The sequence below is a fragment of the Abramis brama genome, assembly GCF_963993115.1.
Source record: "Abramis brama genome assembly, chromosome: 4".
In the NCBI taxonomy this organism is placed as follows: domain Eukaryota; kingdom Metazoa; phylum Chordata; class Actinopteri; order Cypriniformes; family Leuciscidae; genus Abramis; species Abramis brama.
The window spans coordinates 29681892-29698178 of NC_139966.1; the positions used below are offsets into that span (position 1 = coordinate 29681892).

Below are 16287 nucleotides of genomic sequence, written 5' to 3' on the forward strand. Positions count from 1 at the left end.
AGGGCATAATTCATAAGTGGTTGGAAATTTCTAAGATACAGAAGTAAATTTATAGTTTAAGGGCATAATTCATAAGTGGTTGGAAATTGGGGCTGAATAATTCCACTTGTTAAGAGTCTTTCCTAAAAGAAAGAGGGGAATGTTATGTTCTGTGATTTATGTTCATGGACTGCAATACTGAACCAGTCCGCTAGGGGCTGTGAGACATTATTGTATGGTGTGGAAAAAGTAAGGAGAAGAAGAGTGAAGTAAAAGAAAAAGAAAAAGGTTGAATGTTGAAAACAACTGTTCCTCTCGTCTGTTTGATTTCTTTTCATTACGAGTCTCAACACTACACACTTCTTGTTCTGAGTATGTCCTGTAAGGGCAGTGGTTCTCAACTCCAGTCCTCGGGACCCGCTGCTCTGCACATTTTGTATGTCTCTCTTATCTGACACACTCAGTTCAGTTCATGGAGTCTCTCCTAACGAGCTGATGATCTGATTCAGGTGTGTTAAATAAGGGAGACATACAAAATGTGCAGAGCAGCGGGTCCCGAGGACTGGAGTTGAGAACCACTGCTGTAAGGGTATAGACAGAAAAAGATCAACCAAGTTCTGAGTCCCGGCCTGTAAGGCTGAGACCGTAACCGATTCAACTACATTCTGAGCCTGCGGCCCGTTACAGGCCTGTTACAGCAACAGATAATTATAAGTCTCCCACCAGGTGAGACATAACAGATACACCGTTCTAAGACTGAACCAAAGACAACATGATCTGAATCTACAGCTTGTGAGGCAGCCACAGAAACGACCATGTTCTGAGCCTCCAATCTGTGAGGAAAGAGACCTTAAAGGGTCATGAAACCCTAAAACACATTCTTTTTTTTGAGATGGTAACTGATATGTACAGGTTGCACATCACTGAAAACAGCGATGGCACTCATTACATTTATTATTTAGTGAAAATGGGATATATTTTATATTTTTCTTGAGCTATCTTTTGGTTTGAAAAGCAAAGTTGAACCAACGTCACAAAAAGTTTCATTACGTCACTTTGTGTTTGTTGCTGCCGCATGGTTTAAGTTTGGAGCTCAGTCAAGTTGATTCTTAATCCTCGGTTTTCTTCTTTATATCAGTTTTATAAACTTTTTATAAACTAATATTTTCTAATATTCTATATTGAAAACAATCGGATTGCTATGATATCTCTACTTTTATCCGACCATCTGCTACTAGTGTTAGCCCGCTAGCATCACTAATGTGGTCCCGCCTATTGCTCGTCTTGTTTACACGCTTATCACTCAAGAAATTACTGTTTATCTGTTCTATGGCAAATGTATCGGATGTGTGTCTACCTATGAGTGCAGGCAAGGACACGTTTGAGCTACACGCAGTGCAGTTGAAGCTGGAGGCCTTGGAGAAGCAGATCCGTGGTCTTCTAGAGAAGCAGGCCGAGTTACAGGAAATTGCGATCAGTGCTAGAAACACCACGGGCTGATGCTCACAAGTCTTCTCTCTTCTACTCCGTGTGTTTCTCTACACAGAGCCCAAGCATCCAGAATTCGATCATCCCAGCCCTCCTTAAAGGGGGTATTTATTATGGGTCTATGTCTTTCTTTCTTATTAAGAAATAACACTGATTTAGAGTTGTTAATTTTATATCCAGAAAACTCCAAAGTTTTCGATTAATCTCATCAAATTGGAAATACTACTTTTCACATTAGTGAGAAAAAATATAATATAATCTGCAAATAAAGAAATACGATGATCCTTCTCCCCAATTGTAATGCCTGATATTCCTGTATGTGCTCTCACTGCCATAGCTAGGGGTTCGACTGCCAACACGAACAACAGCGGGGACAAAGCACCCCTGACGAGTGGATCGCTGTAGATTGAATGATCTTGAGATGGTGTTATTAGTTAGCATCTCAACAGCTGGGTCCGTATATAACAGCCAAATCCACAACAGAAAAGTTTCACCTACTCCAAATCTTGGAAGAATATCAAAAAGATAGTTCCATTCTATTCTGTCGAATGCTTGGCATGCATCTACTGATAACATTGCAGTGTCTTTTTCATTGTGTCTCTCATGTAGGACATTCAAGATTCTTCTGATATTATGATAACCTTGTCTTTTTTGTACAGAGCCTTGTTGATCGTCAATAATTAATTGGGGAAGATATTTGTCTAATTTTCTAGCAAGTGCTTTACAAAGTATTTTTGTATCACATCCCATTAAACTAATTGGTCTGTATGATGAGCATTCAGTTGGGGGTTTATTTGGTTTTAATATTATAGTTATTATAGCTAGTCTTAATGAATCTGGGAGCCTTCCAGTAATAAATGATTCCTCATACATGTCAAGTAATGGTCTTATAAGCTGTCTTTTAACTATTTTGTAGAATTCTATTGGAATCCCATCTGGCCCTGGCGCTTTACCACTGTTAATATCCCCTATATAGCTTCACTAAGATCTGCTATTGTTAATGGACTATCTAATGCTGTTTTCTCATCTTCTGATATAGTCTCAAATTGCAGCTGATCAAGAAATGATTTCTGAACTGTTTTTTTTTATTTGCTTTATATTCTGATTTGTATAACTGCTGATAAAAGTCTCTAAAATGACTATTTATCTCTATTGAGTCCATAGTTAAATTACCAGGGCCCGTATCCCTAAAGAATTTTTGTGCAAAAAGTGGCTCCTAGCGGCCAAATTCTAAGAAAATTATCAGAGTCATGACGTTTTCTTAGAATTTCCCCTAAAAGTGACACGAAAATCCCAGTTAATATAAAAGCTATTCCTCAAGATTCCTAGCGCTTAAAAGGGCTCCTAAGGCGAGATCTGCTAAGAGCAGGGAAGAGGACTTTTAGTGGCTTAGGAGTTCCCCTAAGCAGCTGCACAAAATGGCCAACAGAGGAGGCAGGAGAGATGTCCTGCAAACACTGGATGACAGGGAATTATTGAGACGCTACAGATTGGACTGAGCCGTGTTACCCTCGTTAAGACCACACTGAGTTGTAACGTTGCAATTTCTACTTCATTAAGGACAGCCCCTTGAGATAGGCCATCTTGTTTTCAATGGGGTCCATATGGGAGTGAAAGTACAAAATATGCCAGCTAGGATATTAATATGAGCAAATATGACACGAATCATTATTTGAACAGGGTGTAATTAGCTTAAGTTTTCACATATTTTAGATTCTAATGTTAGGCTATAACCCCTACAGCTTACTATTCATTTTCCAGATATTTTCTTGAATGTGAAATATTATTTACAATTACAGTCTGCATAAGATTAGAGTGTATAATTATGTTTATTGATTTGAGGGTACATCCTTTGCTCATTATCACCAAAAGTTCATTTTCATCAAACTTGTAGGATCAACCAATCACGGCTTTTGAAATGATGACTCATACCTAGCAACGGGGTCAACCACACCTCCTCACTAAGATAGGATTTTCCATCCATTCCTTGCTCAGAGTTCACTGAAAATGTTCTGGAATCACTTCTAAGCTAAAACTCCTGGCAAGGAATTTTTAGGTTAAGTTAGGAGCTCTCTGAGAGGATTCTCAGAATCTTTAGGGATACGGGCCCAGATTTCAGCTTTATAGAGTTATTTGTTCTTTCAGATTGCATTTTTTTTTATCCTCCAGGCCAATAGCTTACCTGCTTTTTCCCCCTGATCATAGTACGTTTGCCTAGTCCACATTAAGCTTTTAGCGACTTTGTCGGTTGTTAATTTATCATAGTTAGCTATCATAGTTAGCTCTCATGACAGTTATGTTGGTTATGTAATTTTTCAGGATTATTATCAATACTTATTTCAATTTCAACTTTTTTAATTTGATCCTCTAATTTTTGTAATTAATGATTATGTTGTTTGGCTTTAGCACTTGTATAACTAATAATTTATCCTCTTATGTAAGCCTTAAACGCTTCTCATCTAATACTTGCCGTAGTTTCATTCGTATTTAGTTCAAAATATTTATCAATACAATTCTCCACAAATGTAATAAACGCTGGGTCTTGTAACAAATACGTCTGCAACCTCCATCTAGGACAATGATGAAATCTACCCAAATGTATCTCCATAGATACTGCTGCATGATCACTAGTTACTATACCAGTTTTTCAGTTATTTAGTTTAATTATTGTCTAATTTCACATTAGACAATAATTCCATTGAGATTATAAAATAATCTATGCGTGAGTAAGTTTTATAGGAACTTGAGTAACTTCGATTAATCTTAGATCCTTCATATTGTTATGGTTCCTTTCTTGTGTTCCCCTTATCTTCAATAGGGTCTGGCTGCAGACTTACGGGGTGAGTGGAGCTCCACTCAATAGCGGAAATGCGTCACCTCCACTGCACCGAGCGGATATATAAACGTCACCGGACCTAATCTTCACGCAAAATATCGACGCGGTATACTAAGCTTTTACATTTTATGACTCTAAATATACTATAAATATAATATTATAGTAAAAATAATTTCTGAATTTTCTATTTAAAGCTAAATAAAATCAACCAATGTAAAATAATTTCCACAATTTAAGTTAATTGTTTTTATGTAAAAAAAAACAAAAAAAACCCAAATAATCTTAAATTATTTTAACACACAATAACTGCAAGGGACCATACTGTAAAAAAAAATGTATATTAATAAATATGAAAAAAATTATTAATCAGAATTTTGTATTTAAAGCAAAATAACGTACAAATCAACCACAGTAAAATAATGAAGAATAATTTCCAGTTAATTTAATTGTTTAAAAAAACAATATATTTTTTAATATATTATATATATATTTTTTTTTATATATATATATATATATATATATATATATTTTTTTTACATTTATTTATTTATTTATTTATTTATTTAGACAACACACTTGAACTAAAAAAAAAAAAAAAAAAAAAAAAGTGACCAAAATTGTTACAAAGACACATTGCGCACACACACACTTCACTGTTCAAGACCTCAATCGTCCAAAAAGCAATCCCAGCTACAGTAGCCAGGGTTGTCATCTGAGGAGTAAAGCCCCACAAGCACTCCCTGTTGTCCATTTCCCTGGTAGTCAGACCCACAGTCTTTGTAAAGCTGGCTGCATCTAGAGATGGTGTACAGCTTTCTGTAGCTTTGACAGTGTCTCTTTGAAAGTCTTTTCCAATTCACTACACCTGTTCAATATCAAAATTACAATGACAGTCACACAATTCAGACAATAAATGAACAAATCTTTAACTGTCAAATGTTTCAAGTTAGGGAAATGGAAGAGAGTGAGATTAACCTAGCCTAATTGTTTAGACAAAAAACAAGATGGGGTAACCACACTTATTGAACTCACCATCAAGCCATCTGAAATGTGCCTCCTGCTGAAAATGCTCCTGGCTGACAATGTTGTTAAATGTCTGGCATGCCAGAGCCAGCCTCAGGATTGCAGAGCAGCCGTCTTCTAGAACTACGAAGACAAGGATCCTCTGGAGAATGTCATCGGGCAACTGTAGATATGAAACATGATTTAATATGGAGTCATTGCAAGCCATTTCATCAACATTAAAGCGAATATGAACACATGCCTGCAAAATGTCAGTGGCCACTGCACCATCCTGTGAAACCCTTTTAATCTTTGCTGGGAGTGTAGGTACCTTCAAAAAGTAAAACATAGAAAAACAGATTGTTTAAGAAACAGCTGCACATTTATACATGCTACTTATACAAGCAATATAATACTCACATCTGCACACTCTACAAACATTATATTTAAAAAATCATTACAATTAATACCTGAATAGAAGGGGAGAAAATCGCTGACGTTTCCCCACAGTGAAGTATATGTGGAATGTAAAAACCCCGCAAATTTTCCAAGTGGAGGTGACGTATTTCCTGTTTGAGAGTGGCGCTCCAGTCGCCCACAGTCTGCAACCAGACCCTTCTCCTTGTCTTGTGTGGACTTTTGTCATTTCCTGTCCTGTGCCATGTTTTGTAGTCCCTTGTTTTTCTTGTTTATTGGTCTCCCCAGGTGTTTCTCAATTGGCCACGCCCCCTTGTTATCTTGTTTAGCTTGTTAGTCTCTGTATTTAAACCCTGTGTCTTGTTTCAGTGTTTGTGGGTTCTTGACTTTGTAATGTTGTTTGTTCTGTTCCTGAGTCCTGTTCCATAGTCTATGTCTGTCAAGTTCTGAGTCTGTTTAATTAAAGCTGCTGCATGTGGATCCTGCTTTGTCCTTTGATTCAACCCACAGCGTAACACATATAATCAATTAATCAATGTTTTTCTAGTTTGTATATGAGTTGTATCAATTTGGGTAGATCTGTCCAAAACAGGGTCGAGGGTACAGTTAAAATCTCCGCTGATAATATTAAATTCCTCCAAAGCAGATACAGTTAAACATAATTTCTCAAAAAATAATGGGCTGTCATCGTTTGGACCGTAAATATTAATAAGATTTAGCTTTTGTGTCAGAATACTCCCCTGAACAATAATATATCTTCCTGAATGGTCCTGTATAGTTTTTGTAACTTGAAATGGCAATGATCTATGAATGAGGATAACTACGCCCCTTGCATGACTATCTGCAACGATCTGTTGCAACCAAGTGTGATTCTTATAGAAAGACTATTTTAGATTTGAGATATTTTACCCTATTCAATATTTGTTTCAGTTTGGCCAATTTTCTCATTCCACGGACATTCCAACTTGTAATTTTAATATCCAGACTGTTTGTTAGTTTTGTTTTCTCCATTAATTATCATAGCATATTTTGAAAAGAAAAAATGTAAAAGAAAAAAGAGAAAGGAAAAAAAGGATGCAAGTGCACACGAACCTCCCCCCACCCTACAGGCACACACCCACACTCAGAACATCGAACTGTTCGAGTTTTAACCCCGGCACTTCCAACTGAAGTGCCTACCCCCCCTGCCCTTAAATGAGAATCTGAGGGACACTGATCCACAATATTTGAGGAGCAACTAGCCAGCGTACCTTAGCCCAAGATCCCAACAAAACAGTCAGTACCTGTCAACCATGCACATCAAGTTATTTAAACTCACTCCTGCTGTACATATTGATTGTCCGCCGTTATCCACAGCAGCTTAAACATTTTTACATGTTGGTTTAATACCATAGATCACCCAACTGTAGATTCTACGTTGACTGTGGGATGCTTTTGTAGAACTTTTCAGCTTCTTGCAGCGTTGAGAAGAGATGGATCTTGCCGTTGTGTAGCACTCAAAGCTTGCAAGGGTTATGCTGAAATCCACGGAAAGCATTGATATCAACAAACAATTTCGTGACTGGATTAAATCCCCATCGAATCCGTACCGTCTCCGCTGAGAGATCCTGTGCAAAGGATATCTTGACCCCGTCATGCGTCATGTCTCGCCACCTTGATTCACGGTAGACAAATTTCCTTCTCCTGAAACTTTAAGAAGCGGATGAGTATTGCTCTGCTTTGGTTGGGCTTCCCAGATGCGAGTGTGCGATGAACCCGCTCTAGGGTGAATGACTTGTCTGGTCCCAGCCATTGTGTCAACCTCTCGCTTATAAATTCGAGGACAGTTTTCTGACCCTCAGCGCCTTCTCGAATACCATAAAGTACAGTCTTTGATTCGAGGTAAACGATTTGTTTGATGGCTGAGTCGAGTGCGGCTTCTGTTTTCTCAAGTGTCTTTTCTGCATCGTGTATGCGGCCTTCAGCCTCCTCAATACACGCTGCATTAGAAGAAACATCTCGTTTTACATCCGACACTTTGCTTTCCAACGCGGCCATTGAGTTTGCCATATCAGTCAGACGGGTAATCTATGTTGTCCAATTTCTTTCCGATCTCTGCTCGAAGTGATTTCAGTTTGTTTAAAACTTTGGCTAAGCTATCCATGTGGTTAGCTTCCACTTCACCTGGTGAACTCGATGAAGTTATTTTTACGCTGCTCTTGCGTGCTCAAGTAAAGATGTCACACTGTTTAGTTGCTAGAGGTTTTGACATATCAACACCGATACTTTACTTGAATATTGGCCGTATTTATAAGAGGTTTTTATATTAAATTGTGCACAGTTTCTCGGAGCCTCTCCGCTAAGCTGCCATCCCGGTCCTGGCCACATGACTCCCCAAGAGATGTGTTTTTAGTCTAGATTTAAATTTGTGAACATGATTTGTGTTTGAATAAATACGTATCTTATTTATCTGAGGTAAATTAAACGTAATACTCAAGTATCCTTGCTCGATGAAGAATGAGGTGGCCCAACGGTCGTTTGAAATTTAAAAGGCTGATTCCCGCTTCAGGGCAGTGACGAGTACATATGTCATCCAGTGGTTGTCCAGACACCCTAGGCACAACCTTAAGCAATGGCCCTGAACAGTGGTTCAATGTCAACATTGTGACAACACTGCAACAACCTTCACCGCACAACATAGTTATAGCAACCTTTTGGCCATGTTGTTAAAACGTTGTTACAAGGTTGGGTATGTTTTGCCAGCGTTCTGTGTTTGCTGGGTTACAGACCCATTTCATATCTTCCATTTATGTCAAAAAAAAAAAGAAAAAAAAAGTTGTGTCTGCTGTGATGGATTTTTTTAATAAATAAAATAGTGAACTTTATATCAAACTAATCATAATTCTAACATCTAACCTTACTTCTTCTTTAGGCCTAACACTCTACCACTTGAACAAAATGTACTCTGAAGTTTGTGTTGAAACCAGTGGAAAATCCTGAGAGGCTGGCTAGACAATATCAAAAATATAATAGTCTCATATAGTCTCATGACATATTTTGTTGCTTCTACCTAGTAACAGAAGGGTTTGCATATGAAGAACCAATCAAATTGTAGGGAAATTATGTAATGTTTCTCTCATTTTTGCCATGCTCCTATTCTATAAAAACTGACAGGATTCTCTCTGAAATTTGATTCTCTCTGAGATCCTCCGGCCATGATTAAAGCATATTCGAAGGCATTGTCTGAAGTCTGTCGGTTATTATTGCTGCGCAGCAAGTTAGTTAGAACAAGTTACTTAGCAGAAAGAAAAAAATCTACCAGACCACTCAACTGTGCTCTTTCTTGCAAGAAAATTATATCTATGAAAAATTTCAGTCCGGATTCAGGCCCCATCATAGCACAGAAACTGCGCTCGTTAAAATTACAAATAACTTACTTTTAGCTTCTGACAAAGGCTGTATCTCAGTACTAGTTTTACTTGATCATAGTGCTGCGTTCGACAATATAGATCATAAAATACTCCTAGATCGACTACAAAATTATACTGGTAATCTGTTTGGAATAATCAAGTGTTCACCATCGAACAGTTAAGTACAACTGAGTAGACTGTGTTGAATTTGTTCGGTGTAATGTAGTTGTTTGTAGTGAGGTTTTTTTCTTCCCTTTTGTTTTAAATGTTAATTTGTTCAGTTTTTTAATTTTGTGTTTATGTAACATTGTTTATTAACAGGATTGCATGTTCAACTTCATATTTGGTTTAATTAGAGATACAATTATTACATAATTACCTGTCACGGTTCATGGATTCATTGACTCGCCCTCGCTGTGTGTGTGCGTGTTGTAAAATTACAAGCGAGGCTCATCAGCACGGCTTATTATCACGGCTGATGAGCTGATCAGCGCCAGCTGTTCTGAATGAGGATGTCCTAGTAGAACGTCTAAAGTGGAACATCAAAATAAAGTGTTACTGAGTTTTCTAGCACCGTGCTTCTCAAAATATTCCGTTACAGTTTAGTAGTAATGATTTCATGAAGTTCTTCACTGAGAAAATAGAAAACATCAGAACCACAATTGTAAACGTTCAATCCTCAATCGCGCCTTATAATTCAGCCTCAATTATCACCCCGCAAGAACAATTACAGTGCTTTACAACTATAGAACAAAAAACCTATAGTGGAAGAGCCTCTCCTCAATATTATTAACTCATCTTTATCTTTAGGTCATGTTCCAAGAACATTTAAATTGGCAGTTATAAAACCTCTCATTAAGAAACCACAATTAGACCCACATAATCTAGCAAATTATAGACCCATTTCAAATCTTCCTTTTATGTCTAAAATACTAGAAAAAGTTGTGTCCGCCCAACTGGGCCCTCTGTTATTCTCAATATATATGCTGCCACTTGGAAATATTATAAGGAAACATGGAATTAGTTTCCATTGTTATGCTGATGACACTCAAATCTATATTTCATCACGGCCAGATGAAAACGCTAAATTATCCAAATTGACAGAGTGTGTTAAAGATATAAAAGATTGGATGACGCGCAATTTTCTTTTATTAAATCCAGACAAGACAGAGGTACTAATCATCGGTTCAAAAAACCGCCCACAAAACCTCTCACACTACAACTTTAACATAGTAGGATGTCCTGTTACTTTATCCTCTACAGTAAAAGACCTGGGTGTTATACTAGAAAATTTTGAAAGTCTTTTGAAAATCATATTTCATATGTTACAAGAACAGCCTTTTTCCACATTAGAAACATTGCTAAGCTACGTAACATGCTATCAGTTTCTGATGCAGAAAAGTTAGTTCATGCATTCATGACCTCGAGACTAGATTACTGTAATGCTTTATTAGCCGGTTGTCCTGCATCCTCAATAAACAAGCTACAGTTAGTCCAAAATGCCGCCGCTAGAGTTCTTACTAGATCAAGAAAATATGATCATATAACACCAATTTTATCATCACTACATTGGTTACCTATAAAGTTCCGTATTAATTACAAGGTATTGCTACTGACTTATAAAGCCCTAAACGGCTTAGCTCCAGTCTATTTAACGGATCTTCTATCGCCCTATAATCCATCGCGCTCTTTAAGATCACTAAATTCGAGGCTTTTGGTCATACCTAGGATATCTAGGTCCACCAAAGGAGGGAGAGCATTTTCACATTTAGCTCCAAAACTCTGGAATAGTCTTCCTGATACTGTTCGTTGCTCAGACTCGCTCTCCCAGTTTAAAACTAGATTAAAGACGCATCTCTTCAGCCAGGCATTCATATAATACTTTTAATCTTACAGTGAAATCCGACCTCTAGTTCATAAACGCCAGAGGAGAACTGGCCCCCGACTAAGCCTGGGTTCTCCCAAGGTTTTTTTTTTTTTCTCCATTAGGTCACCTGATGGAGTTTTTCGGTTCCTTGCCACTGTTGCCTTTGGCTTGCTCAGTTGGGGATATTTGGGGATATTTAATTTAATTAATCAATCAACAATACTATTGATCAGCATTACCAAACGTGGACGTTTTCCACTAGAAACAAACATTGATGTATTATTTTAATTTAATACTGTGAAGCTGCTTTGATACAATCTGTATTGTGAAAAGCGCTATATAAATAAACTTGACTTGACTTGACTTGACTGGCCATGTCAATGTCCATAGATCACTGGTTCTTTGGTAAGTTGTAAGGGTCACTTTTGAGTCCACTGTCTTTAATTTAAGCAGATACTTTCCCTTTTAAGAGACACTCCTTTTTGTGAGTCTCAGGCCTGTAAGGGGTGAGACGTTATCCCTTTTCCCACCAGCATTTTCTGCCAGTCAGCGCCAAGTCAACTTTCATGGCTCCCAGAATATTTTGTTGCATCAATATGTAAACAAACAATACATCAAACAAAAGAACTCTGTGAGCACCCAATGTGGGCAAGTTTCAAACATTTCGAACAATCTGAGAAAATGTATGTTTTTGTCAAACACTTCATCAGGAAAATCTCATCAATAGTGGGGGGAAAGTTAAATACAACTAAGAGAGTTTCTACACTGGCAGTTTAGTTTGGAATGGGGCAGAGTTTGCATGAAAACTTGGTATGTGAAAGCTGTCATGTGGACCCGGGTGCACACCGAGGTACCGAACCTGAGACTACCTGAAGGAGGTGGTCTGAGTTTGGTTGCACTCGAACTGTGCCGCGATTCATGTGAATGTGAAAGCAACTCGACTCAGGTGCGCACTTGTTCAGGAAGTAATGTAACCTGCGCATGCGTTTTAGCCAATTACAAAGTATTTAGTTCAATAAAACACACGTTAAGACGTGATAGTGTTGATAATTTACCTTGAATACGAGCCTGCAGTGTATTAGCGCATAGCGACTGCAATCAGGGCAACAAATTAATTGCAATCCACTGTTTCCTCAAAAGAGTCTGTTTGCAAGCAACAGAAAGCCACCTTCATGCGACGCACATACAGTAAACCCAAATGTCATTTACTCAGCTGCGCATAATTGCACCAAATTAATAAAAAACACAATATATTGACCCGCGTTCTGTTTTCTATCATGCGCTGTGCACGTTTGTGAGGACATAAGATGAACACAAATGCACCAAGGATCAAGTTGAGTGTGAAACCAGACCAACGCTGCAAGGGGTGCCGGGAACAATCGAACAAACGTGCACAGTGTAAAAACGCCTTAAGTTTTGATTCTCTGGCCCATGATACAAGGGACATTAATGGCCCGTTTCCACCGAGCAGTACAGCACAGTACAGTATGATTACTGTAAACCCTGGTCAGGCTTGCGTTTCCACCACCAACAGTACCCTTACTTGATAGCGTGATAGATTTATTTTAAACGCACCTGACCTAAGTCTACCTGGGTCTCGTCTACAGTCAACGTTAGTTTCTCTGGGTCTCGTCTACAATCAACATCCCCGAACGTCTACAGTCGACGTTAGTTTATCTGGGTCTCGTCTACAATCGACATCCCCGTTCAATAATATTTACTCTAGCGCAGGGTTCCTCAAACTCGGTCCTGGAGGGCCGCTGTCCTGCAGGGCCGCTGTCCTGCAGAGTTTAGCTCCAACACTGATCAAACACACCTGAGCAAGCTAATCAATGTCTTCAGGATCACTAGAAACTCACAGCTAGGTGTGTTTGATCAGGGTTGGAGCTAAACTGTACAGGACAGTGGCCCTCCAGGACCAAGTTTGAGGAACCCTGCTCTAGCGCGTCTCCTCATCGACGTCGGCCGAGTCCCCTAACTTGCTGCGCAGCAGTAATAACCGACAGACTTCAGGGGCCTGTACCATGAAGGTAGCTGAACAAACTCGGGGTTACAGGATTAGTTTTGAGTTGACAAAACCAAACCGATGCAATCAGGCTTTATTGGTACCATGATGCAGCTCATCAACTTTCTCTGTCAACTCAGGCTTTGATCCTTAAGCTATGATTACTCCACGCGCGCGTGCACATAAAAGAGTGACGTCGACACTGAACAACCAATCGCGGGTAGAGCAAGAGCGATTTAGGCCTATTTTTCCGCGGAGGAGCAAGAGATAATCATTCAGAATTACGATGAATTTAAATATGTATTTCAAGCTTGAAACAATACGTTCTCTGCTGCCAAAGCAAGAGAAGACTGTTGGAGAAAGATTGCTAATTGTTAATGCGTAAGTTAAACAAATACATTCTATATTTATGTAAAATTATGTATGTATATATGTATGTGTAGCCTATGTGTAATATAGCCTATAGCCTATTTTTATAATATATAAAAAATGTGCATGTGTGTACTAAGAAAGATTAATATTCATTGATTTTTAGATTTTTAGATGCAACCCCAACTCCAAATGTTCTTGGCAGCAGATAAAGACAAAATATAAAAATATAATTCAAAGTGGTGAGTATTTACCACAACCTTTTATTACATTTGTGAACATTTTATCACAAACACTTGTTTGCAGCAAACAGAAATAAAGAATTAAATTCAGAAAACCAGAATACACTGTGGCGGAGGAGTTGGCTCTGAGTAGGCAATAAGGGATGGACGATTATGGATGTGATTACAGGTGCTGTACAATCTGACCCTGGTGCTGGCTCCTCTAAGCAAGTAACACTGGGTACGTGTGCAATACATTACTACTTTTTTAAGTTTTAAATATGTCTGACTGTATGTTCTGCAGTAGAGGGAAATACAGTGTCCATGTTGAAGCCAGCACACACACACACAGTCTCCCACACAGAGGTCAGTATGCAGCAGACAGAACACCAAACTAACCTGCTTTACAACAGTTATGCTTTACATTGGCCTATTTTTATTTATTAGGGTGGAGGAAATGAAGACACTCTGTCTGTGTGTTCTCAGACAGTTGCTGATGTGAATGCACTGGGCTTTTTATTATGGCAAACATTTGAATGTGTGGCATAAAAAAGGGACTGGCCCTTACACATCTCTTTTATTGTAGGATTTTTCACAACCTGCCCCAGAAACTGAGGCCTCTACCTCAATGGGCTTCAGAAGAAATGTGTAAGGATTTAAAACCCTTGACATAAATTACAGTCAGTTCTGTGTTTGTAGGAAGTCAAGGAACTTTTTGTGATTTTGATGAGCCTCCAGAAAACTTGTAATGATCATGTTTGTGGTGGAATTATGTTTCAGGTGGAAACAGACTCAGTCAGGGCCCTGTACAAAAGGAGTCTAGACTGCACACTAAAGGAGACTTGAACTAGACTGCACACTAAAGGAGCTGACTGTGAGCTGAGGAGGCTCCAAACAAAATCAAACAGCTGGATAAAACTGATCTCAGTATGTATATAGTTATATAATATATAATATAATATATATATATATATATATATATATATATATATATATATATATATATATATATATATATATATATATATATATATATATATCTTATTTAACCAAGTAACACTTTAGTATGAATATTTATTAATGCAACTTTCTCTTGCTCTCTTTCTCCCTCCCATCCCACAAAACCAATAAAACAGTTTGAGACCTATCTGCAGTTTCAATGTGCTTTTATTAAGTGTAATATTGTATGGTGATTGCATCTACATCTGCACCAGCTGGGTGGTCAAGTGTGATCGGGTCAGTTTCATCGGGGAGAAGCTGGTTTTGTGGTGTTTCTCGCTCCTTTCTACTGGTGGCTATATTGTGCAGAATGGCCCATGCAGCCACTATCTGTGATGCCTGCTCTGGTGACTCTGAAGCGCCGAACACAGTTGAAATGTGCCTTTAGGATGCCAAAGGTCATCTCTATCTTCACTCTGGTTTTACTGAGGGCCACATTGAAGCGGTGCTGTGGCCCTATCTGAGGGTCATGATGGGGTTATTGTGTAGGTTTTTCTAGCTCAGTTCAAATTAACAGTGTTTTGTACTGTACCAAATTTAACTTGCTTTCCTCAAACTGCTGACACAACACAGACTCATGGAAAATGAGGCATCCAAACTTCATCATATGTTCATGACCACAAGTCGTCTGCAGATGAAATGTTTAGTAGATCATTGTTATATCTGTTAAAGTTATTATTAATTTAAAGATTCATCTCACAGAAAATAATCATCTCACATATTCACATCATCTCTACCTGAACATTATGGCTGTGATAGGACTTCCTATTAACATAATCTGCCTCATGTTCCCTAGAGCAGTGGAGATTGGAGCAATAGACTGCATACATGTTGCAATGACTTGGGAATCCTATCATAAGATTAAAAACCCCTCCATTTGTTTCCACCCAGTTTCGAACTGGGGACCTTTCGCGTGTAAAGCGAACGTGATAACCGCTACACTACGGAAACCTGTCTTCAGGCATAAATCTTCTGGTGCACTCTTGTTAAAAAGCGTATAAAGGTAAAGAGAGCTAAACCCTCCTGGCGTGGCAAACAGTTTAAAGTTTCTATCACAATCCGACCGCTGTTTCTGCTCGGTTTCGAACCGAGGGCCCTTGCTGAGCATGGTGGCATGTGCGTGGGAGCACATGGTCCCAACGTCTCATAGGTACAGCTCGAGTTTCTCTTCATTCACGCATAAATCTTTCGCCTTTTACTAAAGATTTCCGTGGAGGGGAATATTTGCGAGTTTCTGGTATTTTTGGATGCCCTGCTCACAGCAGAGCTACACGCGTTTGTTAAAAAACAGAGGACTTTTTTGCGGCTTGCTCCGAAGAACCGCAGCAGGTTGGGCCAGCAGGTAAGGACTTTGTACAGTTGTACACTTGTTCAAAAGCAACTGAAACGATAGACTGCCCAGTGTTCTTAAAATTGCAAAAAGCTGCTCTTTTTGGTGGCAGACCAAACATTTTTTATTACTCTACAGGAAACCTCAATGGTCATTTGTTTTATTTTTGTCCTTTTCTAAAGAGTTTACACCTCAAATCGCCCTGCAAGTGTACTGACCTGCTCAACAGACAACCACATAAGATATTTTTGCAAACACCACCCACAGTTTCCGCCCAGTTTCGAACTGGGGACCTTTCGCGTGTAAAGCGAACGTGATAACCGCTACACTACGGAAACCTCATAGTTCTTTGCAAAAAAAGAAAAGAAAAAGAGCTGGGTGGGAG

At 38.7% G+C, this 16287-nt stretch overlaps 1 protein-coding gene across 4 annotated transcripts in view; it reads left to right on the forward strand.

The window, feature by feature from the left end:
- The window catches only part of LOC311080558 (uncharacterized protein), a 34156-nt gene extending 19661 nt beyond the window's left edge, over window positions 1-14495 (forward strand). Inside the window, exons 3-6 of one of the 4 annotated variants that reach the window (XR_014605637.1) lie at window positions 13519-13594; window positions 13764-13814; window positions 14160-14221; window positions 14354-14495. The gene's annotated coding sequence lies outside the window, so the exon portion shown is untranslated. Of the gene's footprint in view, window positions 1-13518; window positions 13595-13763; window positions 13815-13945; window positions 14222-14353 lie in introns of those variants that run through there. The other 3 variants (XR_014605638.1, XR_014605640.1, XR_014605639.1) reach the window with 3 other exon arrangements.
- The last annotated feature ends 1792 nt before the right edge of the window (window positions 14496-16287 follow it).